The sequence below is a fragment of the Lissotriton helveticus genome, chromosome 2_1 (assembly GCF_964261635.1).
Source record: "Lissotriton helveticus chromosome 2_1, aLisHel1.1, whole genome shotgun sequence".
Lineage (NCBI taxonomy): Eukaryota > Metazoa > Chordata > Amphibia > Caudata > Salamandridae > Lissotriton > Lissotriton helveticus.
In genome coordinates this window covers 1,342,148,864-1,342,173,367 of record NC_136059.1, presented here as the reverse complement: position 1 = coordinate 1,342,173,367, position 24,504 = coordinate 1,342,148,864, and the positions used below count along the sequence as shown (strand labels likewise).

Sequence of the window (24,504 nt, the reverse complement as noted above, 5' to 3'; positions counted from 1 at the left end):
CAGAACTGCTAACCTTAATCATGCAACTGCACGAATCCAACTATGCCAGAGTCCAATGGGGAGGAAGTAGCGAGACAACGGTGGACTTTCCTGTTGAAAGGGGTGTTAGGCAGGGATGTTCCATGGCCCCTTTACTTTTCTCGTTATTCATTAACGGGATAGTCGAGAGAATGTTGAGGGCTAGTGTTGATGCCCCATCGTTAGCGAACACCAGGGTCCCGATCCTGATGTTCGCTGACGACACTCTTATTTTGTCAAAGACTCCTATGGGGCTACAACGTGCATTAGGCATCTTTGATGCTTTTTGCTTGGAGCATGGGCTAGAGGTAAATGTAGGAAAAACCAAACTAATGGCCTTCTCTGCTGGACGCAGAAGCGATCCTAAAATTACCTTAAATAACAGCAGGCTCGATATAGTCAAGGAATTTACATATTTGGGAGTGCAGATTGCAGGGGGGACAGGCTGGACGCATCACGTCAACAAAGTAGTCCTAAAGCACCAGCAGTTATCGGGGGCCCTAAGGGGGGAACACCGTAAATCAAAAACAAAACCTATAAAACCCGCTTTGGCGGTGTATGATGCGAAGGTTTTGGGTGCCACCCTATACGGCGCAGAACTATGGGCTTGGAATGGTCTGACGGCTCTTCAGACTTCCGAGAACAAGTTCATGCGTGGTATTACAGGACTCCCCCAGAGCACCCCCCTAACCCCATTGTTCCTGGAGCTTGGTAGACGCACGATTATCGACAGAGCTCGACTGCGTCCAGTTCTTTACTGGAGGCGCATCTGGACGACTCCGGAAATAAGGCAGTACGCTGAGAGCTTTTTGTGGATAATCAGGGAAGACATCTTCCACAAAATAAAATGGTTAAAACATCTGAAAACCATGTTGGAAAATCTAGGGTTCTCAAATCTTTGGAACAACCCCGAGGGAGAAACCTTCCCAAGTAAAGAAGCTCTTAAAAATCAATATTGGGATTGGGTGGGTGGCAAGATGCTGAATGACAATAGGGCAGATTCTATGTCTGGCCGTTTCCTGGAGACCAAAATTTTACCTGTCTTGGAAAACTATTGGGATACTGTTACGGTACCAATGGACAGGAAACTTGTCTTCCAGCTGAGATCAGGATCTATCCCACTCAAGAAATTGACATCTGGTTGGCACAGACCCACCAATAGTTTATGTCCTGCCTGCGAAAATGCTGAGGAGAGCCTTGGCCACTTTCTCTTTTCATGCGAAGCCTACGCGAATCCAAGGAGGAAATGGCTCTCGCCGGTTTGTAAAAATTTGGGGACACGCGAAAGTTCAGTGGCTCTAAGAATCCTATGCACAACACAGCAGGATTCAATAGTTATGGGTGTCGCCAAATACATGGGTTGGGCGTGGGCGATAAGACAACGGTTCTTGGGGGGTCGTATGTAATGAGGTATTCCTTTTTTAGTTTTTATGTATTAGGCATTTTATTGTTTTATCTGTGATCTTGTATGAGCGTACTGTGTTTAATGGATTTCTTATTCTGTATTATATATTTTGTATATATTCTGATTTAACGTGCTTTTATGAGAATTGTCTCGAATAAAGCTTATACAAACAAACAAACATATATATATATATATATGTGTGTGTGTATATGCATGTAGATTTTTGTATGGCTGTCTGAAGATGGGCGGGAACCTGTACTCAGACTCAAGACCACTATGGCTCCTTTATTTAATTTCTAGATTTATGTTCATTCAATTTCATGCTATCAATACAAATATTCCCTGAAAATAGTCTGATGGAGATGTAATTTAGAAACTCAGCATGACTTAAATAAAAGCCTAAATCAGTGTATGATTGATGCACTTATTCTCAGTGTAACTGGAACTTTATTTACTTTCTTTATAGAAAATTAATGTTTAATTCATTTCACTTTAGTCCTACATCAAGCACTCAAGTTATGCATTCAAACTCTAAGCAATTCAATCTATTTAGTAAATTAACAGAACTTGATATAGAACCACCTCTCCCTGTCACAGAAAAGCACTTAGCAGTCTTTGATTACTTTATGGGCTCAATGTGTGAAATATACACTATGTACAATTCAACAGCAAATACAGCACGTTGTGAGCATTGTCACATGATATTCTCAATAGTATACCTGGTAATCTTGCGCTGGCGCAGCTTTCCAGAAATGCTAATGCGAATGTTGGAGAATAAAAAAAAAGTGAAAGTACACTCAGGAGGAGATCAAAATCTACACCTTCACTTTTATGTTAATTAGTTAATTGTGCCCAAGGTATTTAAGAATTAGGATGATCACCTGTCACCATTATGAGGTAAACGTTACCAATTTAAAGAGCCCCTGCATCAGTCACTTCAAGAGAGAATCTTGTGCTGTTACTTATTAAATGAATATTTAGATTTTTGTCTATCTTGACCTGGAAACCCAACCTGGTGCTGCCAGCAAACTACCCTTCTACCATTTGACTTCTGTGATGTGTATCTAAGCTCTCCTTCCAAAGCTTTGAACAAAGTTCATGAATTACTATACAGTTCAAATACATTGTTGATTTATTTTGGGTTTATTAACTCTTATGATACTTTATGCTTTTTCTCCAGCCTCTATGATTGTGCCTTTATCCTCCTTAAAACCTGCACACACAGCAACCATGTAGCACTGGATCTCCTGGTTAGAGGACACATTCTTTTTAAGGTAAGCCTCTTTTTTCCCTTTTTTCTGGGGTTGTTATGCATACAGGAGCTGCTCAGTTATTTTCCCTTTTTCTGTATTTCCTGTTTATTCGAGCAAGATCATTTGATTCTCTCTCCAGTGAGGCCTAACTGATCTATCCATAGCCGCAACGTTCATAGCCCATCTTCAAGTGCTTAATTTGTGCAGATAGTTGTGGGTGATGCAGGTTTATCAGGACCTATGTTTTATCACCAGACACTGAGCCTGAGCAACAGAGAAAGATAAAAAAAAGCGAGAGAGAAGCTTGAAGAGAACAATAGGAAAATAGTAGCAAAGGCAGAAAGGAATAGTAATAATTGGTATTGTGCTCCAATGTTTAACTTTATATGATACAAAGTGTTGCCAGGGTTTGTAAGTTAATTGCCACTACTGGACTGCAGCACCTTTTGTGGCATCCACTACAGAGCCGGTGCAACCATGGCTTCAGGCCTAACATTGTAGCCTAACTGTAACAGTGTTAAAACTGCAATTCAATCAGTCAAACTATTTTCACAGGTCAAAAACTCAATTTTAAATATTAATAAGTCTCCCCTATGTAGTAAGCCAGAGTGCATAGTATTTAAAAGTAGGGCATGTAGAAATGTAATGTCAGCATGTTGTGACTAGCACCCAAGAGCTATTTTTACAATGGCCGGGCTAGCCATTCTATGTAGAAAACCAAAGCACAACTTAAAATATTAATTCTGTATCTTGGGAATAGGACCAGCTAGAAAAATCACCAAAAATCACCAAACAACTATTTTAATAGTTAATAAAAATCCAATTCAAGGGTGAAGTTGGATTTTTAAGACAAATCAAGGAAAAGTAACTTGGGGCACACTTGAAAGGTTAAAAGGAACAGGAAGCAAAGACAATTATTGTGGATCAACTGTCTAGTTGCTCAAGGACTCTGCTTGTGTCCTACCATACTTCTGTCTCTGGCTTTGCTGTAGGTACAATGGCTACCTTATACTGTATTTTAGTGTTAGGTGTGGGAGGACACTAATATTACCATACTATACTCCCCACACATTCTCAGCCCTCAGACACCAAGTTTCATCATCTTAAAAATGCACAAAGTGGATAGGTAGGCTTTTACCCCAGCGGTTAGGGCGTGCTCAGATGCAATTCCTTCCCACTAGCTAGTGACATGAATAAACGTAGCATTTCCAGGCACCCACTCCAGAACACCTCCTGGACCTTTGGAAGATCCAAAGAGGATTGGACCTGCTGCCTATAATATGAGAGAGGTCCTAAAGAACTGGACGTTATTCTGCTTGTACCCAGCGCAAACAAGTGGACTCTAGGGGTCTGTTGGCTGACCTCCTGTATGGTTAGAGGGAGACAACAAGCTGCAGGAGGCCTTTTTTTGGAAGCACCCATCTGCCCAGTGGCAACTAGACCCTTCTGTTGCCCTCTGCCTGACATCCAGTGAGCCTCTAAGTGTTTCCCTTGAGGTCCTGTAGTATTTTAGAAGTGTTCTCCTGTAGTGGATTGAGATTTGAAGGACTAAGGCAGGAGGCAAAATCTTTGACCAGAACAAATCTGGTTGGTCTATCTGACCCGTGTGCCATCACGGTCAGCCTCAAACTACATTTAGCTCCCGGTCTACAGTGACCTTATACTAGTCAAGTCAAAATAACTGTATTCGGTTTCAGAAGCCATAAAAGTTCATAAAATCAACATTACAAATTATGATTCCAGTGACCTATTTACAAAGCAGCATTAAAGGTAATTCATACAATTCAGTTATTTAAAATAAAGGGAAAAAAAATGCAATACTTAAAATCCTATCTTTTAATAAAAATGCAATCTATGTTACAAAGCACTTAATACCACGACAGTGTGCAACCCCCCCCCATAAAAATACAAACATTGTTTGGGTTCAGCTACAATCACTAATACCATTTCCCATAGCCATTGTAACTTTAATGTAGTAGGAAAACCTAGTGCATATATCATAAGGAGCCAAAGAGTGTAAGTAATTAAAACCTTAAGTATAGGAACATGGCCTAATTTCTTTTAAAATCGTAACAAACAAATTTCCTCTTGGCTGTTTATAGAGGTGGCAAAATAGCATAAAGTGTAATGTGCTCTGAACTGCCAATTTATTAAAGGGGCAAGGCGCCAATTTATCTGCCCACCCCGATTGTTTCAGGAACGCCACTAAACAATGCAGGGTAAGTAAGCGAAATCTTGTTAGATAAAATCATGTCTGGACATTTGTGGCAAATGTTAGATAAAATTGCTGCTGGGCAGGGAATAAACAGGGGAGGACTGTTGCCTCGGGTTGAGAGCGGCGTATATTCGCCCCTGTAGAATGTGCCTTTTTTATGATATTTTTCGCATTTTCATGAATGCCAGCTGGGCAATCAAAGTAGTGCCCCAAACCTAGCTTGTAAAGGTAATCTCTGACAGATCGGAGCCAAGGGATAGTTAGTGCTCTATTAAGATTGATACAATATTTGATGACCTCTCTGGAAAACACTAACTGCTCAGACAACCATGTTTTGGCCCATATTAGCGGGGAGGCAATGCCTATATGATCCTCTATAGAGTCAAGCCCCAGCTCATGATGGCAAAAGATTGTGTGGGCACTATTTGGAATCATTAGTAACCTTTTTAGAAATGTATTTTCCATAATCTGCGGCTAGCGGTTGTTAGGGTAACCCACACTCCTTATCCCTATGTTGCAACAGGCACACATTTGGCTTGGTAACGTGTAACCAGCTCAGTAACTGGTTGGTGGCCCAGCTTACAGGCAAAGCGAAAAAGCCCCTCAACAACCCTGCCCACATGCTGCACCCTTGCAGTAACAAGCGATTCCCAATTCATTCTGTTGGTAAAATATTCCCTAGGTAATTAAAATTATTCAATTTATCAATTCTCCCTACAGCACATTTTCTAGTTTTGGTCATTTCGGGGCCACACACCATAATATATGATTTAATAAAATTGACTTTTAAATCAAGTGCCAGCATAATATCAGTAAATGCATTAAGTAATTTTTGGAGGCCATTTGCAGTCAGTTCCATTAATTCCGTGTCATCTGCATATGAAAGTAGATGGACCTCTGTGTCCCCAATGCATGGCCAGTACATTTCTTTGTCTCATAAAAAAGCCTCTAGGCCATTGCTATAAATTAAAAAAAGAAATGGGGCAAAAATACATCCCTGCAGGATACCTTCTGTGGAAGCTATGGGCCTGGTTTTTCCCCTTGTGGACCTTATCTTATAATAACAAAAGTGGAAGCATGGAGGCTACGAAGGAGAGAAACCAAAGCTTCATCGACTCACATTTTCAACCATTAAGTGCCCACAGCTTCTCCCGATTTACAGTGTCAAAAGGACTGGACAAGTCCATGAAGGCCAGGTGGATAGAACCCTTCCTGGCCCTCATGTACTTGCCCATAATCAGGGACAAGTTGAGGCACTGTTCAGTGGTGCCCATCCCCCTCCTAAAGCCAAACTGTGCTCTTGCCATCACCTCTGCATCAATCGCCCAGGTTTCAAGTCGGGCAAGGACAACCCTTCCCAACAGCTTCACTGTGTTGTCAGTAAGGGAAATTTGCCTATAACATGTAGTGTCGCTTCTATTACCTTTTTTAAACACAGGGACCACAATGGCCTCCTTCCAAGCTGCTGGGATGGGGCCAGTCACCACTGCTTTAAAAACGTTTGTCAACAGTGGAGCCCACAGCTTGGGATTACTTTTAAAAAGGTCTAATGGCACTCCGTCCGGACTAGGAGCTTTCATGCTAATTCCTTTTGTTATGGTTTCCACAACCTCAGCGACTGAAATCGATGCACATAAGAGGCCAAGGTTAGGTCTAGGGGCAAATCCACACTAAGTACCCCTAGCTGGCGGCCGTTAGGATTAAATATAGCTGCAAAGTGAGTTTCCCAGACATCTCCCAGTATCAGGGAATCCATCTTCCTTGCCTGTTTGCTGATTAGAGAACGATTTATAATATCCCAGAAGCTTTTATAGTCCTTAAGGGAACTGGCTCTCTCCAAATCGTCCCACACTAAGCACCTCAGTTCTTCTTTCATCTGCTTAACTATGCTTTTATAAGCCTTCCTAGCGTTTTTAATTTGAGCCCTGTCACAAGGGTTAGTATGGAGTGCCAAATTAAAAACATTTTTGGCTCTTGAACATTTCACATTAAACCACCTTGTCTCCAGGGGATCCCTGACCTTGATCGATTTGGTCAGATTTTTAGCTATATCAAAACAAATCAATTTGAGTTCACGCATGATCTCAGCTGGAGGCAAGTCATGATGTAAACACCTCATAATTGAATCTTAATTAGCTGTGACTGTTTTTACCTCCAATTCAGAGGGGTTTATTTATTCCAAGTGAGTCTTACCCTTTTATTGAGATTAACATGAATCGAGTAGCAGTCTACTTTCCCTGTCTGGGCTATTATACTGAGGGATACTATGAGGGGATTATGATCGCTATTATTATTTGGCTCCACCTCAAAGTCTCCAATAAGTGGCAAAAATGTCAGTGAGGTAAACATAAAATATCTAAAACTTTCACTACCTCCTCCAACATAAGTAGGGCACTGTGTTGAGGAATTACTAGCTAAGTCATTAATGAGGCCTACATTGTTCTCCATAATAATAGAATTTAAGGCCTCACCCTGATGGGTGTGGATAACGTGTGACTGGGGCTGCCCCTCTTTATTTAAAATCCCACAGGCTCAATCGGAGCTATGGGGGCAGGAAGAGCAATTAAAATCACCCACCCAAATGATGCATAATGGTTGCCATTTCTCAGAGATATTATTGATTTCTGCCTGTAAAGCCTTCATAACCTGGCAGCTGCTTTGATTAAAAATATTATAATACCACTTCACCACTAGTAGCTTGACCTGTAGCTTATTAGAGATAATGATTAGTTGGAACCAAGGAGAAGTACCAACAACAGAACTTTTTATGGCCTCATATTTAACTGAGATTAACAGTACCAACCCTCCTTTTGCCCTCCCTGCTAACAAGGGTGTTGCATGGACCGTGTAAGAACAATAACCATTCAGTCAATTTGGGATCAATTCCTGCTATGTTCCATGAAATAAGTTTAAGCTGAGACTTGATATGATCCTGGTTTGCCAATCCCACAAATTCTTTATTTATAGCTTGTTCAACTACAGACCTGGCTCCTCCCTACCGGTAGTATCGCTTGAAATTAAATTAAGGCACGGGGAACAATTTTTGGGTTTGTCTTGGCTCTTCTTACTAATGTTTAATTTGGGGGAGTAGATCCACGGAAACCCTATTACTGAGTTCATCTATATTCATTCTTTTCCCTTGAACACTATGGTGCAAACCCATTCTCATCATGACAGCTGGTTGTCTGGTTTAGAGAACCCAGTCAGTCAATCAATTTCAGACAACCCAGAAAGGACATCAAAGCGATCAGGATGACTAAATGGAGGAGGCTGTATAAGGGAATGTGTTCTTGAACCCAGCCAAGATGTGTACTTGAAGCCAACCACGAAGACTGTTTTCTCACACTGTATTCATGACGTGGTGGATAGAATCACCAGGTGAATCTCTGAAGTGCATTAGGGCAAAATGCACACACCATGCATTATTAAAATGAGCTACAACACAATACTCTTCCACACGTTTGGTCATAATAATATTTTCAGACCAATTTATCTTTGGCGAAAATTTCTTAAAAACACCAATGAGCCTTCTTGTTCTGAAAAAAAAAAAACACCAATGAGCCGATTTATTGACAAGGCTTTGACAGGTTTCTAGCTGGCTAAGGGCCAAACGGGGAACGCCCTTCAAGATCAAAGTATACGATGTACATTCTAGGTGGTAGGTTTAACACGTCTTTTGCACCCTGCCCACTTTTTGGATCATACACTGGGCCATTGTATTTACATTTCCTTGTAATGGTTTACCTCTATCTATCATGATTGATCTTGATTGATTTGTAACCCCCCGACCCGGCTTTTGATTGTTCCTATGGGGGTTCCCAACCAAAACGGGGTCCTGTGGTGTTGGAACCATGAGATTATAACTAACATTATTAGAAAGGGACTCTGTACGGGGGACCTGGCCATTTACAGTAGATATTGTGCTTAAAGGGGTCAAGCGATTCAACAGGATGCTAGGAAAGGCATCAACTAGTTTCAAATCTGAGCTTCTTGGACAGGTTTGTTAATCCAGTGTATTACGATCGCACTCCGGGTGTAGTAGATTTTATCACTCAGTAATATCTTTCCTTTATTTGTGGGTGCCAGTGGGTATCCTCTCCTGATCAGGAGGTGTGAATGAATATACTGCTTCTAGGCGTTCCCGAACAGGGAAAGAACAAACCCTCCCGGCACTACTTAGTATTGTGTAAAATTGATAATCCTTTCAACGAATGTTTTCAAACAGTTTTCTTCTTCTTCTCTTTCAATTTCATCTTCAAATTCCCATTACAATAATGTTATTTTCACATTATTTTACATTAATGTAGTAATTACTTTATTTCGCTTACAGGGACCCCAATGCATTTTGGGCAATGCCCTTCATCAGGGGGTACTTCCTAAAAAGGGAGAATACCACTCATTAAATAATCCAAGAGCTGCTTACCACCTTATCAATATATAAGTAGTAAATCTCCCCAGTGCAATCCAACTTGGTGACATAGTAAAAGATATTTCCAGACTAATGCGAAAAAATCGATGTAATCATGCATTCATATACACTTTCATGCCTGCAGGGGGTAAGAGATGGAGACAGCAGTTGAACCAGAAATTAGAATAAAGAGCGCCAGCACTGTGTACCATGAAGAGTAAATGACCTAACGGTATCCAAGCATGTGAAAGACGCCAAGCATCTTCATCCCATAGCCAGTTGTTAATGCAAAAACGTAGTAGTAACGCCATGTACAGCTTAAGTGCAAGTAATAATCACATGCTGTATTTGTGATTTAAAGCATGCTATTCTACACACAATATTCAAGAAACTAGCCCCATACCTGTATTTCTCCGTCGGGTGTACGAAACCGCCATAATCACTCCTCGTGGTAGTGTCCATAAGTCCCCCTGTTCAATCCCGAAAGTAAATACCTGTAGTGCCCGGAAGTGAACCACGAGTGTGTGAAGAAATATACATAGGACTACGTACAAGAAGCGATACCCAAATTACCATTGAGACAGACTTGAGGTAATGAATTATGTGCATCCCAGGGCAAAACCACAACTAATCGTGAACCAAAAATAAATCCAAATGCATTCACAAAATCAATAAATAATATGAAAGTACCGTAAGACAAGTGCCCCTATCACATCACATGCAAATTATAAACAAAAACCAATAGACAAAGGAAAACAAAGGCTGTAATTACTCCAATACAGAGATCAAAGAAAATTAACTCCAACCTGACTTACAATCGCGAATGAATGTGGTATCCCTGGAAGATAAGCACTTGTAACAAAAGTGAAAGAAAAAGTCAGGAAAATCGGAGAGTAGACTGAAATGAGAAAAAAACATATAAAATCAGAAATGGTCAAAAATTTAGAAAAACTATTTTTTGCATAAGTGAATATTCCCTAGCTTCAACTCAAAATAATCAAAAATACCAGATCATAAAAAAGATTGATGGTGAGAATGGATAACCATGTCAGCAGTAATAAGTACCATGGTGATCTTTTACCGGTATACATTACAGAAAACAACTAAGATCCATACGTTCATTAAGTCCCTTCGGGTTTATGAAATTCAATTGATTCATCCAATAAATTTCGCGTTGGAGTAAATGTTGGTTATTGGTTCTCCCTTCCTTTATGGGTATGTGTTCCAGCACCATAAACCTCAATTGACTGATGTTATGATTCATACTGTTGAAGTGTGCCGCAACAGTTTATTTTTTATTTTTTGTCCTTATATTACTTTTATGTTTGAGAACTCTTGTCTTGATCTTGAGCTCCATTTTTCCTACGTACGGTAACCCACATGGGCACTTTAGTAAGTAGATCACATTACTAGTATGTAGCTATAATTCTCAACTTGATAGGTGTACCCTGGGTGGGATGCATTATGGTAGTGCCTCTTATAATGTTATTGCAATTACTACAGTTGTAGCATGGTGCGGTACCTCTTTATGTAGGTTCAGTTTGGCTGATTTCTTTATTCGATAGTTGTTTCAAATTGTTAGTACGTTGGTACGCAAAGATCGGTTGGTGTTGGAATATTCCCCTGAATTCAGTTTCTGTTTGTATAACCGGCCAGTACTTTCGAATTATTTATTTCACTTTTTTACTTTTGGTGGAAAATTTAGAAACAAACACTGATCTCTCCTCTTGTGTAGTACTCTTTTTCTCTAGGTTTCAACAGCTGGGAACGATCCTTGAGTTTAGCTCTGTCAGCCGTTGTTTGTACGATGGATGCTGGGTATGCTCGTTGTTTAACTTTTGTCATCATTTTGTTACAACTGTCATTGTATAACTCCTCATAGGAGGAAATTTGTTTTAACCTTAGCAGTTGCGAGTAAGGTAGGTGTATCTTTAAAGACATTTGGTGAAAACTAGTAAAATGCTGACAATTATTGCAATCTGTCTGTTTGGTAAATACTGAGGGGATTTGTTTTTTGTCCTGTAACATAATGTCTACATCTCAGAATGTAATTCTTTCTGTACTCATTTGGTGAGTGAATTCAGTCAGTCAGTCAGTCAAAAAATCTTTATTTCGATTAATTAAAATCATAAAAGAAACAACGATACATACATCCAATGTGCATAAAAATAGATAAAATAGATAAAAGGTAAATATGCGTTCATTTGCTTTCATTCATGAAAATACACTATTTACAATTCACGTCTTTAAGCAGCAGCAATTGATAGCAGATATTTACAACAACCTTGTAGCTCAAAAATAGAAACTACAGTGTATGAGGTCTAAAATGCATCTATTATATTTCCATAAATTTAAAATCAGGAGTACCCCCCTCGTGACCAACTGTTCTGTTGCATACAAATACTTCTTTTGTTGTTCACCCTGGCTGCGGCCACCAAGAAGCTTGCTACGCTAAAAATAACGCGCACGCTACTCAGCAATTGCAGTTGTAAGAGTGCGGGCCTTACTTGCAGAAAACCAGCTTCACGTAAAATGGGGTATAGGAATTTTTTCCGCGCCTTGGAAAAGTTTTCACAAAACATGATAAAATGGAGTGTGTCTTGTGTAGAGAAGTTGTCACAAGAGCATGGTGCAGACTCTTCCGGTTTACCCCATAGCGGGAAAATTCCTAGAGTGAAGTTAATTAAGTTGAACCTAAATCTTGTCAGCAAGAAGCGATGGAAAGGCTTCGTGACGATCTTCAAGTAAGGTTCAATAGATGGAGAGGTCTGTAAGACATAGATACTTCTTGCACCTGGTTTTTTAAGCTCCACCTCCTCCCTATCTGCCTCCAACATGGTCCGAAAATTATATTTAATCCACACCAAATCCTCTTTCTTGATTCCCTCCGGGGTTGTATATATTTCAGGTCGTCCCAGTCTGACACACGCCGCTCTAACGTATGCCAGCCATGGGATTCTATCTGCCTTCTCGAGGGCTAAACAGTCTTTTAGGATAAGGTGGTTAAGAGTAATTTCCTCATTGAGCCATGTCTTTGCCCAACAGATCAATGGGGCTGCTTTTAGGTAATCAGTGATGTAGCCCAGGCCTAATTCGGAGTGTACAGACAAAGTCGGGGACGACTGGGGTACCGCTAACAGGGATCTAAGGAACCTGTTTTCTACCAGTTGTATTTTACCCAAAGATGCTTAACCCCATATGGAAGACCCATAAGAGGCAATCGCACAGCACTTGGACTTGTATATTTTGAGCATGGCCTCCATGGGCCTTGCTCCCAGCCTTTTGGCGAAGCTAAGAAGGGCTGTTGTAGATCTTGCAACAACATTGCACTTCTGCTTCTGCTGGGGGCCCCAATTGCCCTTCTCGTCGAAGAGCACTCCCAGGTAGGTAAACACTGGGACCCTAGAGACTTCCGCTCCCAAGCATCTAAATGTTTTAAACTTACTGATCTTCCTACGGGCCCCAACAATCATAACATGGGATTTATTACTATTTACTTTTAGGTCGAGGGACTCCATAAAGGCGCCGAAGTTGTCCAGCAGCCTCTGTAGGCCCAGGCCTGTGCGGGCAATGAGTACGGCATCATCCGCGTACAGGAGGACCGGGATACCCGATCCCCCGGCACGCGGGATGTCCGCACTAGCCCCAGCCAGAGATTTTTCGAGGCCGTTAATGTAAATCGTAAAAAGAAGAGGGGCTAGGATGCAACCTTTCTGACCCCACGCCTAGAGCTGAACTGACCCGTGCACCTGCCGTCCTGCGTGACCCTAACGGCTGCCGCAAGGTCCTGATGGAGGTCACTGAGGAAATAGACCAAGGGTGCCTCTATGCCAATTTCAAGCAGGATACGCCATAGTTTGGAGCGGTTCACCATGTCGAACGCTGATGATAAGTCCATGAACCCGAGATATAAAAAACCCTCTTTTGCTATTGTGTATTTGTTTATCAAAAGAGGTAGATTTAAGCATTGGTCCATGGTACTTCTATGTTCCCTGAAACCGTACTGGAGATTCGAGAGCACCCCCCTGCCAGACATCCAATCTCCCAGTTTCTGTAAAATGACTCTGCCCATCAGCAGAGTCTAACAGGGAGATTGGCCTATAGCAGGCGGGGTCCCCTCTACTCCCTTTTTTGAAAATAGGGATGATAATGGAGGAGGCCCAAGAAGGGGGAAAGCAGACTAGGGAGGATGCATTGAACGCATTGGTTAAAATCTTTGCCCAGAAATTAGGATACAAGATGTAAAGGTCGGCAGGAACCCCATCAGGCCCTGGGGCTTTATTTTTGGACGTCTCTCTGATGGCCTTTTCTACTTCAGCCAGATCGAATTTAACAGGGTTTGTGGGGCGACCCGTAATGGCTCTACCTGATATTAACTCGTTGTGCTCCTTATCACCATAGATACTCCTAAAGTGTTGAAGCCAGGTATCATCCGGAATTACACATTACGTGTCTGGATTGTCATTTTCCGAAAAGAATGGCTGATTTATAGTGGCCTAAAACTTTCTGCTGTCCCTTAATATGTCAATAGACTGCAGGTTGTCCCAGGCCTCCTCTTTGTTTAAACGTTTCCGCATGGAGGTTGCCTGTTTGTACTCCTTGCGGAGAGAGGAGACTAGCGCCCTGTCCCTCGGGATCCTCTTAAGAGCCTTAAGAAGAGCCCCATGGGCCTTTGAACACGAGGAATCAAACCATTTGTGTGCCTTCCTAATATGTGGCCTACTCCCCTTATGTAAATTATCAGCAATTTGCTTACAGATTGCTGTAAAGGAGGTTATTGTTTCCATGCCCACGGCACGACCATCCAGGCAGATGCCAAAATTGACCTCGGCCTTAACTGCCAGATCCTCAAAAAAGGCCTCCGGGACTACAGCGTCCCACTTTATCCGTCTGCCTTGATCTTTTGTAGATAAGTTCCGCGGTGCCTCCCTTCCTGGGTCTGTGATGGCAATCTTACCCCCCAGTTCAACTTCCAAAACAAGCGGGTTGTGGTCGCTGAAAATTGACATCACTACTCTATACTCCAGGGTCTTAATCAAAACTAGGGGGGATAAGAAAATATAGTCAATAACCGACTTGGCTCCCCGTCCTATAAAGGTGGGAACGATCTCTCTGCCACCTTCCTTGCCCGGTTCGAGTAGATTTAAATTGGAGAGTAATTACTCCAGGGCTTCACCCTGTTTACTATGTTCGAAATGGGGTACCCCCGTTCGAGTGCCCAGCAACATCTGTACCGTAACAGTCCCATGGGCAAGGATGTATGTTAAAATCTCCCATTATAAACATCTCTGGCACAAAGGAATTGTTAAGCTTATAGGCTGACAAATAATGATCTAACACACTAAAATGCTCCTTCTGATGGGAGCCTTCCATAGCATTATATAAATGTATTAAAAGGTAGTACTGGTCAGAGACGGACCATTCTACTATGAGAAGATTATCTGACTCCACATTAAGTTTTCTAAAAGTTCCTGCAAGATTTAGGGAACTAAGAAAAAGTAAACCCCCTTTGGCCTCCCCACAGTCCCTCGAACCGCGGGAATGGGGAAGCTATGGTAACCATCCAGTATAAAGCTAGACTCCGGATCCCAGGTTTCCTGAAAGGCAAGGATGTCAAACTGCCTTATAAATTGCAGCCAAATGGTGTCAGTGCTTTTGGATCTAATACCCGCCACATTCCAGCTTAGGATTTTACATGAGGTTGTCTGATTTTTTGCTGTCTGGGTTGCGCCACCTATCACAGTCCCCTGCCCCAGAGTTCCAGAACACAGTCAATCATTAGACTCCATCTGGGACAGGGGAGAGAATCGATTGGAGAGTCCTACCTCCCCCCTAGGTTGAAAATGTGCCGGGGACGCTTTTACTGTACTTATGGAGACAGTTCCCCCTCCCCCCGTGGCAACCCCTGTGCAGATATCAGCTGTGCGCTTACCATGCCCTGGTATGATGGTGTGTGCTTGTTATTGGGGCGGATGTGTTCCCGATTAGGCTGCTGAGGGTTACTATAGGCCTTAGCTGGGGGATAGAAAAACCCCAGGGGGAGAGGTCTAATACCCTTGTTATCAAGGTCTGAACCGTCCCAAAATAGTCTTTCAGCACTAGTCCTATTATTAAAATTCACCACCACACAATCCCCCAGGATATTCTTTGGGCAATGCCCGACCCAACGGACCCTCCTTGTCATAGTGACAGTACGTGCAATGTCAGCTCCTCCCGTGCTAAACTGAAGGCACCACTGTCTAGCTTGATTCATCAGATCGGGGGTTGTTTCAGTTGTGCCTCCCCTAACCGGAGGCACCCCAGTAAAAACGGCCACCAGAGGAGCAGCCTCCGGAGGCAGGTCCAGGGTATGGCCTGGCTGTTGGGGGCGCCTACTGTTATATACCTGGCTACGCCTAGCATTTACTCCAAGCATACACTTCCCTGCCCCATCCCTTGCAGATGGCAGCCCATCAGTGTCTGCGGCCCCAACAGACTTACAAGTCCTAGAGGGTATAGGGTTCGTGTTCACAGTGTCAGCCATAGGCAAACTAACAACCGAGGCCACTGACTGGGTGGGCCCCCCCTTGCCCCCAGGTGTTGTTTAAGCAGCACATCAATTTTCTCACATTTAGACAGGAGCCCAGCTACACAAGTGTTTAATGTGTCCACAATGTCTTTAGCGATGGACACGAGTGCAGGTTCCAGCCGTGAGATAAACAAATCCTCTACGATTTTCCCAATTTGGTCCTTGAGACGGTGGTCAATTGGGTTAGTCTAGCCATGGCTTTTTTCCTTCTGCCCACTGTTTTTTGCGACTTTCGCTTCCTGTGCGACTTGTATGGGGGGACAGCAGGCGTTGTACCCGGCAACTGGCAAGAAGCGTCCGTTGGAGTGGGCAATGCATTGCGGGGTGGGTCCGCTTCCCGGTTAGTTATCACGATGCTTGGCTCCAACCCGGCTATGGTCTACAAGTAGGGCTGGGTCAGCCTCCCCCTCATTCAGACCCAGCTCTTTCTCCGCGTTAGCGATCTCCTTGGTCAGAACCCCCACTGCTGAGGTTAGGTAAGAGATGATTGATTTCGACTTTCTGGGATGTTTCGCTTTAGCCCCTTCTTCATCCCTGAGACATACCTGTTTCCTCTTGCCCATTGTAGATGTTAGGGGTATGCCCCGGCCCGGCCTCTTCTGGCCCCTGACGGCAACAGACGACCTGCCCTTTGCCCGGGCTTAGCCCGGCGACGCCCGCGACGCTGGGGCTCTCGCTGACCTTAGAGCACCTCCGGGGGCGGGACAGGGCGTGCGCGACTTCCTGTCGCGAGGGCCTGAGGGCCTGTGGGGGATGTAGTGCAGTGGCTGTAGCCGTTGCGACAGGAGACTGGTGGGAACAACAGCGGAGCCAATGGAAGGCTCGAGCGTCCTGCGGCGTCCTTGGGTGCTCCACGCTATGCCCAGGTCAGTGTTCAAAATGCCCCCACTCCCCCGGGGCTCTCGCTGACCTTAAAGCACCTCCGGGGGCGGGACAGGGCGTGCGTGACTTCCTGTCGCAAGGGCCTGAGGGCCTGTGGGGGATGTAGTGCAGTGGCTGTAGCTGTGGCGGCAGGAGACTGGCGGGAACAACAGCGGAGCCAAGGGAAGGCTTGAGCGTCCTGCGGCCCTCCCCGCTATGCCCAGGTCAGTGTTCAAAATGTTCAAGTGAGTGAATTCAATTCTTTCATCAATTGAATTAATCTCAGTGATGGCTTGAATTAAATCAGATTGTTCCCCTTTCCAAATTAATTTTTTTTATTGATGTATCAATGGAAAGTGATCAAATTGTCTTGCCAGCTCTTCTCAGATAAAATGTGATCTAATTCAAATTGATGCATAAAAAGATTAACATACGCCGGAGCAGCGCAATTTCCCATGGAAGTGCCTGATAGTTGAATATAGTATTCATCATTCCATGTGAAGTAGCTATGATATAGGGTAAAATGTAATAACTCGAGTAAAAATTCTTAAAATCTTTCTTCCATTTCGGTGTTGAGAAGTAAAGATTCAGTGGTTTGTAGCCCCAAGTCATGGGGAATAGAGGTGTAAAGTGATTTTACATCGATAGTACACAATATCGGTTGAATAGGGTCTTCGATCACAACGTCATTTATTTTAACCAGAAAATAAGTGGTGTCCTTTAGATACATGCTTTGAACACAGGGTTGTAGATGTTGGTCGATGTATTTACCAATGGGTTCATGGATGGAATTACGAGTTGAAACACTTGTTCTGAACGGTGAATTTTCTAAGCACTTATGAATTTTGGGAATCATATACAGGTACGGTATACTGGGATTCTCGTTCATCAAAAACCTTTTATCTTGTTCAGTAATGGTGCCCATCCCAAGAGCATTATCGATAATCAAGGACAAAATTTGACTGAATTCTCTAGTAGGATTAGAAATAAATTTCATATATACTGTGGTATCCATGACGTGCTTCTATGCTCTAGTGATAAAATTATTTGTCGAGAATTACTAAAGTTCCTCCTTTATCTGCTTTACAGCAGGTAATCTTTTTATTGGAGGCGATTTGAGTTATGGTGTTTCGTTCTTTAACTGAGAAATTTGGCCTTTTTTGTTCCTTTTCTTTGAATACCTTGTGTAGACCACGGTTTCAAATGAATCCAATACCTTATGACTTATAGGTGCCATGAATTAACTCTTCAGTTTAAATCCTAATAGGGTTCCTTTCTCATTGTTAAGTGTGGGTACCATGATGTTCCTCAAAAAAGTGCTTCAATCGCAGTGCTATCATGAATTTTAAAAAATAAATTTGGATCTCCAACTCATTGGAATGGTATGTAGGGACAAAAGAAATTCCTTTTTGTAAGGTTTTGATTTGGAATGTGGATAATTCACATTTGGAGATGTGGTCACTAAACTCTCGGACTACTGGTTGATTCCGTAGTCGGTAGATCCCTTTCTCTTTCGTTTTCCCCGCCTGGTTCAGCAGGTGTCTCCTGGCCTCTTCCTAAAAAAGAGGCGGACGTTTCTACGATTGTTGCGTTTGAGGTTGATGGTCTACTGTCATGGATAGGTAACATTGCCAATCTGTTTGTCAGATACTCTGTTATTACCTAGGCCCATCAACACAAGTTGCTTTTCCTTTTTTTACATTTTTATCATATTTATGGCATTTTCATAATATACAAAAATGTCATGCATCTTAGAAACAAACAGAAAAGCAGTACCTCTCCTCCTCCCTTGCCCACCCCTCACCCTCCCCGTTGGTCCAAAGTTCCATTAATATTGAGTCCATTTTGAGAGAAAAAAAAGGTGCATTAATACACATAGTCACAGATCCATCCAATTAATAATTCATTGTATAGACTGTTATCTGTCGGAAGTGTATAACTACATAAAAATACATATTACTATTAATACCATTATTTTCACCCTTCCTCTCACAAAAACTCCCCCTTGTATGCATACTCGTCTGGATATTCAAACATTTTAACCATTTCTTCATGATTCTCCTTCATCCCTATCCCGGGACAATCTTATCAGGGGAGTCCAGATTTCATAACCTCTTTTTTGCGCTCTGCACTCCTTGCTGGCATAGACTGCGTTTCCTAACTGATAGACCGCTAAAAATCTACTCAGCCACTGCTGACTGGATGGCGGCGTTAGATAAGGCAAATGAGTGGCTAAGCATAGCCTGAATACTGTCATAGCAATACAGACGAATACCCGTATTCGTTCTGAGAGTGAGATATCGCCCACTCCTAACATATTCAACTGTTGACATATTTATTTTCTGTCCAATTTGGGATTCTAAGGTGACACCGCCATTTCTTTTGACAGCACCCAAACTAGGGCATGATGTAAACCTATATAAACTGTCAGCTACATAAAACCCGCAGCGAGGGCAAGATGTGCCAGCTGACCCGCCCCATTTAGCAATCTTGGCTGGCATGATGTATAAATTAAACCAGGTTTTAAAACCCTGGAGTTGTAGGTTGGCCGCAATAAAGGATGTTCGGGCTGAGTGTAGTGAGTCTTCAATTTCTCCAAACCCAGTTTGTAGATGTTCCTGCCAATAATCATAATGCTTGGTTAGGTCATCCACCATAATTTAATTCAGAATTTTATATATCCTGCCAATTGTGAATGATCCTTTGGATAATATTTCCAACAATGTTACTTTGGCAAAACCATAATGACCCACACACTTTTTATCAGGAAATGGAGAATCTGGAGGTAATTGATTATTCTCAAGTCCCTACTTATCCCTAATTTTATCAAACAATCTCAATCTAGTCTTGTCCATCGCATCCCCCGCCATCCTAATTCCCTTTTCCCACCACATTTTCAAATATCCATCATAAAAGATATCTGGAAGGAATTTGTTTTTGTATAGTGGAGTGTAGGCGTTAAAAAAATCCCAAACCAAATGTTTTGCGGACTGCCTTCTAGACCTTAAAAGCGCATAGGAGGATCATGAATTTGACCCTTTTGTAATAATTACATTTGGTGTGTCACAAAAGGCACCCATTGGCTTCTCTACCTAATACAGCTCATATATTGCAATGGGAGTTGTGTCCTGCCCATTAAGTAGATTCCCCATTTTATATAATATTGATGCCCGGTGGTACAGCTAAAAATTGGGAACCCCCCAGCTTCCCCTTTCCCTTGGAAGCGTCATGAATCTTAGAGTCCTCCTAGATCAGCAGTTTGCCCATAGAAATCTCAATATCATCGGATTTAAAGTTTTGAACCAGGAGCTACTTATGATTAGATGAATATATATTGCAATGGGAGTTGTGTCCTACCCATTAAGTAGATTCCCCATTTTATATAATATTGATGCCCAGTGGTACAGCTGAAAATAGTGAACCCCCTAGCTTCCCCTTTCCCTTGGAAGCGTCATGAATCTTAGAGTCCTCCTAGATCAGCCGTTTGCACATAAAAATCTCAATATCATCTAATTTAGAGTTTTGAACGAGCAGCTACTTTTTATTAGAGTAATGGCTCTAAAAAAGTACAAGATTTTAGGCAGAAACAGCATCCTAATGGCATTACTCCTTCCAACCAGTGTCAATTTAAGATTATTGAGTCGGGTTAGCTCTATTCTAAATTTTGGGAGAAGCGGGTCTAAATTTGCTTAAGCAATTTTTACCACATCTGCCATGAGCTCCACCCCTAAATTAGTAGCTGTTGCACTACCCGAAGGTCATTCAGTTGAGTCCCTTTGATTTTCAATGCAGGCTAATCTAGATAGAATAGGTGTCAGAGCCTCTTGTACAATTCTACTGAATGTATCAACAATGTTATCCATTTCATTTGATACCCTAATTCTCCCTCCTCCCAACCGGGTCCTAGATGGGTTTCCAGTTAAGTGGGTTTGCTTAGTTTTCTTGACACTCAGAGAGTGACCATTTAATTTACAAACAACCCCTGCCAGGTCAATTTGTTTCCTTTTTCCTCCAGTTGCAGCTTGCTGTACAGTAGATTTTGTCACTGGGCAAGTGATAGAATCAACTACTTCATTGGGAACATGTAAAACACCCTGACTTGAAATGATTACAGTTGGTGATAGAGGAGGTTGTGGCCTCTGCACAGCAGCTATTTCTGGTGTAATGACAGGAGTCAGTTGGGACATGTGTGATTGGGCAAGGAGCTAATGAGAGTCTTCGCTCAGCGATTTCTATCTCCTTAGTTAACACCCCTAACGCTTTTTGGGGGTAGTCATCCAATGTTGTGTTCATTGTCTTTGGTGTAGGGGTAGGTTTCCATTTTTCCATCATACGAATTGTCAAAATTAGAACAACTAGGGAAAAATAGAAACAAAAATATTTCACCTTCACATAGCTTTACAGAGCTAAGTCTTAATACCAGAAGCCCTCAAGTCCTGATGGAAAGAAACCTAGAGAGTTGGCCCAGCCCAGTCTCCTCCGGGCTCTGATGAGCGCAGACGGGCCTGCCCTCGGCCCAGGTTTAGCCCAGGAACGCCCACCCGCGACCCACACTGCAGGAGCCCTGCGGGCTACTTGAGCACCTCCAGATGCATCAAAGTGACATTGGCGGCGTGGCACCCGCTTTACGGGCTGGGACTTGTGGTCCGGTCCCCCTGCTGACAGTAGGTAAAGTGGCAGCAACAAGAAACGGCTCCCTTGCTGTGGGAGCCCAGCAGGCTACTTAGCCACCTCCAGGCACGTCGCAGTGATGTTGGTGGTGTGGCAGCCGCTTTTTGGGCTGGGACTTGTGGTCCGATCCGCCCACTGACAGTAAGCAAAGAGGCGCCACAAGGGGAGAGGATGTAGCCTTATGGCTAGAGCGGTCGACGTCGTAGCTGGTGAACCGGGTTCAAGTCTCCACAAATACGCTCAACATCCTGTGATTCTGGCCAAATCACTTAATCTCCCCGTGCCTAACAAAAATGAATGTGTCCACGTGTAACAAAACTGGTGCTATGTAAAGGGCTCTGATACCCGATATGTTCGGGTTTAGTTTGCGATATATAAAACTCAAAAAAACAAATGATTCTCACTCTGCGGGACCCTGCGGGCTACTTGAGCACCTCCAGGCACGTCGCAATTACGTTGGCGTTGCAGCCGCTTTGTGGGCTGGTATTTGTGGTCCGGTGCCCCCACTGAGGGTAGGCAAAGTGGTGGCAACAAGAAACTGTTTCCGCGCTATCGGAGCCCTGCGTGCTACTTGAGCACCTCCGGGCGTGTTGCAGAAACATTGTCAGCGTGGCAGACACTTTGAGGGCTGGGACTTGTGGTCCGGTCTCCCCGCTGACGGCAGGCAAAGTGGGGGCAACTGCTTTGACTATCATTGGTGCTTTGTGCTTTTCTATTTAAATGTTTAATAATTCACATCTCCAGTTCCCCCTATTGGATTATTGTAACTTTGGTGGCATTTTATTTATCACATTTTACTATTTTTATAATTCTGGTGGATTTCTATTGTTCTGCATTTTGACTCTATTTCTGTTTTGGTACTGCATAAATACTTTACACATTGCCCTAAATTAATCTGTTGCGTGCCAAATCTACCAGGGGTTTTTGCTCACTTTAATTTAGTGACTTTGAGGGTTCACCCTGACATGGGTTGTAAACTAGTAATTATTCTTTGAGATGGGTAGACACCCAACCTTTATAATCAATTTCTAACAATATACCACAAAATAAAAATGATAAAAAGAACACACGTACCCAACTAAATATGGCCACCATGTGCTTGCAATAAATAGAGCTAGAGCTTTTCACCATTAGCGAGTTTTGCTAACTGGGTCACGAGGAATTAGGATTGGGTGCGCCTTTTAGGGGGCACAGACCGTTCACTTCCTTGTTTTTGGTCCTGACGAAAACCTGCCATATTCCATCATAGGTTGAAACATGTAGACCAGTACACATACAGAGATACTTTTGGCCGTAACTACCCTTTTAGTATCTCGCCACCCCCTTTTTTAATATTATCCAGTTGCTTATAAATAAAATTTATCTTCCCATTAAGTTCAAACCAGGACAATTTTTAACACTTTTTTTGCACTTACACTCACAACCTGCTCCACTGTATTTCAGGTGTTGTAGCACACCCTGGTGACGCTAGGCCGCCAGGGTGGACCCCGATGATGAAGCATGTCACCACTAGGCTGGTGAGTGAGGGGTTTTTAACAAAAGGATACATTCTTTCCTTTTGTTAGTCAGACACCCCATTAGGAATTCTCTTGTTTCTCAATGGTGGCACTCCTCTCTTTGTTTATCTAGTCCTTTACCAGGGGAACAGGAGTACTCTCCGTCCACCTACGGTGAACACGATCCCTTGCTCTCCCTTTTGTTAGTCTATATACTTGCAATAAATAAGTCATTCTTTATTGCAGCTAATGAATTAAAAACATTAAAATTGTAAAAATAAAATCCTATAGAACTGCATAGCCCAATGCCTAAAAAATAATGGTAGTATAAATAATCCTATCTGTATGATTATTTGTTAATAACAAACATGTAATAGTATGAAACATTAAAAAATATGCTTTAAAACCGTCTGCATGCTTTATTGCTCAAGTTATACTTTCATAATAATAATACAATTTATAAAGCGCATAGATACCTCACATGAGGTGTCCCAGGGTTGGAAGCAGGTTTCTGCACCCTACATAATACTTACAAACTCTTGAGCATCCTGCGCCAAAAAAACTAGTTTTAGGTTCCTTCCTAAAAACACATTTCGATTGTATCTGATGAACCGATCAGGGCGATTCATTCAACAGCTTTGCACCAAATAGCTGAAAGAATTCCCACCAGAGCGCATTTTCTTTACCTTTGGAACGCTCTCTAGCACCTCCCCTGCTGATCTTAAGTTCCTAGAAGGTAAATACAGCTTCACTAGGGATTGAAGGTATCCCAGCACTTTGTTGGAAAAAGCTTTGTGGCAGTAAAACAAAGCTTTAAAAGATGATCTCTGCTTTACTTGCAGCCAATGTAATCTCCTAAGCTTGACCCCTATTGAGGCATGCCTTGGTAAAGTCAACAATAGGCGACTCATAGAGTTTTGCACTCTCTGGATTCTTTTGATTCATGCTTGAGTGACTTCAAGGTACAAAACATTGTACTAATCTAGTCACTAAATAATCAAGGCCTGGATAACCATTTTTTTTGCCTACTCTGTCAACAGGCACAGGATTTTAATCAGCATCTTGATCAATCCATAACATTTTCCTGCCACCGCTGTGACTTGGCTATCAAACGACATTTTATCATCAAACCAATCACCAGTGTTCTTAACTTTGTCTGTGGGCAGAATCTGGACCGAACTCCAGAGGCCACCATGCAGTGGACCAATTATCTGCTTGATTTCCCAGGGTCCGAACCACGGTTTTCACTGCGTTGAGCTAGAGACAATTCAGGTCCATCCACCAAGCAACCTCTGCAAGGCAGAGGCATAGGCCGGAGGCCATGTGGGCCAAATTCTGTGTATATGAGATGATGGTGAATCCTTAGCGTTCAAAGATCTCCGCCAGCGGCCGCATGTACACATTAAGCAAAGTTGGTCTATAAGATGAGCTCTGCGACACTCCTTGTTTTAATGGGAGCACTTCTGACTTATGGAGTTTTTGTAATACTTAAAAAGTATGTACCTGCTGAACTGAAGCAATCCAGCTCAGCGCTTTGTGCCCCACACCATTGTTCCACAGCCTCTCAATTACGATGTTATGGGACACAGTATAGAACGCGGATCTAATA

The 24,504-nt window shown here is 42.7% G+C and overlaps 1 protein-coding gene across 5 annotated transcripts in view; it reads left to right on the top strand.

The window, feature by feature from the left end:
* AFF1 (ALF transcription elongation factor 1) overlaps window positions 1-24,504 on the top strand; it is a 1,572,806-nt gene that overhangs the window by 443,916 nt on the left and 1,104,386 nt on the right. For all 5 annotated transcript variants that reach the window (XM_078676276.1, XM_078676278.1, XM_078676273.1 and 2 more), the window contains one exon: window positions 2,604-2,697. The gene's annotated coding sequence lies outside the window, so the exon portion shown is untranslated. The remainder of the gene's footprint in view (window positions 1-2,603; window positions 2,698-24,504) is intronic.